This window comes from Morus notabilis, unplaced genomic scaffold (assembly GCF_000414095.1).
Source record: "Morus notabilis unplaced genomic scaffold, ASM41409v2 Scaffold1315, whole genome shotgun sequence".
Taxonomy (NCBI): Eukaryota; Viridiplantae; Streptophyta; class Magnoliopsida; order Rosales; family Moraceae; genus Morus; species Morus notabilis.
Genome location: NW_010361046.1, coordinates 224236 through 226698, shown reverse-complemented (window position 1 = coordinate 226698; position 2463 = coordinate 224236).

Sequence of the window (2463 nt, the reverse complement as noted above, 5' to 3'; positions counted from 1 at the left end):
ATATGACTGTTTTAATCATGCAATTTCTCTATTGGGTTGTTTGAATCAAAACTGAGGCTCTATGCAAGTTTCCCGTATTGAAAAACTAGGAAAAATAACTTTCGTCAGTGCAGACAGGTCGACCGGTTGGGTAGACCGGTCACAGGTCGACCGGTCCGGTCGACCGGTTCGACCGGTGAGTTATAACGTCTCTGTCACCGGTCGACCGGTTGTAACGTAAAATGCATGATGACATGGCAAAATCGACTCTGGATGCGATTAGAACTTTGTTACGAAAGTATGACTTCCTAAACACTATAAATAGCCTATTAAGTCACATTACTCATTAGATCACTTGAGAGACTTTTTGGAGGCTATTGATAAAAGATTCCTGAGAGGAAAAATTATTTAATTCTCAAGAACAATTTTTTCTTTGGTTCTCTTGTGATTGGAAGGAGATCAAGAATACCTAGAGGAGATTAAACGACGTGTGCCCACCCGCACACCGATTGTGGAAACGAGAATAGCAAAGAAGACCAGTTGGTTGAGGCTCTTCCGGTTGCTGTTTGGAACGCTTAGATCTGTCAGACGTGCAGTTTCCTGAAATCTCAAAAGGTATGTTTTAGATCTTTAGTATTTATGTTATATAGCATCATGAACATGTTCTTGTTTGGCTTTGACGTTGATTAAAATTTTTAAATTCCGCTGCGCACTCGATGCCATTAATTTTCCAACATTTTCAACTAAATATGTTTAGAATAGTAGATATAAATATTAGTCTTCTAGACAAATAGGACATACAATAGGCCGATTATATTATATTCATCCAAACTCTGGAGAATTATATTATCTAAAATTATTACTAAATCATCGAAAAGGAATAATAAGCTATGAAAATCTTCGAACTATTGATAACATAACACATGAAACATATTAGGCAACATGTTATGGATTAGGTTTATTAGGAGATGATAGAGAATGAGAACAATCCATATTAGAGACATCTTTTTGGTCTACATCGTCACAACTACGACATCTATTTATTATTATATTATTATTTTGTAATGTAAATAACCCACTCAAATTACGTGAAAAAAACTGGAAACTTATGACTGATGATATCTTATACAAAATTAAAAAAAAATTTAAGAACCTATATTTTGAAATACCAGAAAATGAATTATATAATTTTATATTACATGAACTAGAAAAATTATTAAACCTAAATTCATCAACTTTAGCTCATTTTAATCTACCACTTCCTACTGGTTCACTAATAAATGATTTAAACAATAAACTTTTAAGAGAAGAACTTAATTATGATATAAATAAATTAAAAATAGAAAATTTTTTATTAGTAGAAAATTTAAACAATGAACAACGAATTATTTACCATAAGATTTTAGAATTTGTTATTGATAAACAAAACAACTTATTTTTTATTTATGGCCATGGAGGGACTGGAAAAACATATTTGTGGAATACAATTATAACAAAAATTAGATCTAATAATGAAATAATTCTAGCTGTCGCATCTTCAGGAATAACATCACTATTATTGCCCAAAGGAAGAACTGCACATTCTAGATTTCGAATACCACTATCAATAGATAAATTTTCAGCATGTCATATAAAAAAGGGAACGCAATTAGCACATTTAATTGAAAAAATATCATTAATTTTATGGGATGAAGCACCTATGACTAATAAATATTATTTTGAAGCATTAGATAAAACACTCCAGGATTTACGAAACAATTTTAACCAACCATTTGGTGGAATGACAGTTATTCTAGGAGGTGATTTTCGACAAATCCTACATGTTTTACCTACAGGAACAAAAGAACACATAATAGATGCATGCATAAATAATTCTTATTTATAGCCACACTTTTAGGTTTTAACATTAACAGAAAATATGCGATTAAAACATTTTAATACAACATCAGAAGAAAAAAAGGAGATTGAAAATTTTTCAAAATGGACATTAGATATAGGAAATGGTACTGTTGAACGAATAAAAGATTTAGAAAATGAAGATATTACATGGATAAAAATACAAGAAAAATACTTTGTTGATTTTGACCTAGATCCAATTGACAAAATGACAACATTAATATATGATAATTTTAACAACAATTTTAATAACATTGAGTACCTAATACAACGCGCAATTGTAACACCGAAAAATAAAACTGCTGACGATATAAATAATTATATATTATCCTTAGTACCTAATGATGTAAAAACTTATTATAGTTATGATACAATACTGCCTTCATTAGAAAACATAGAAGAACTAAATCTCTTATATCCTCAAGAATTTTTACACAATTTAAATTTCAACGGTTTACCACCACATGAACTAAATCTTAAACTCGGAACTCCAATAATGCTTCTAAGAAATCTAAATCAATCTGCTGGACTATGCAATGGAACAAGACTTATCATAACACAATTAACAAATAAAATAATAGAAGGACA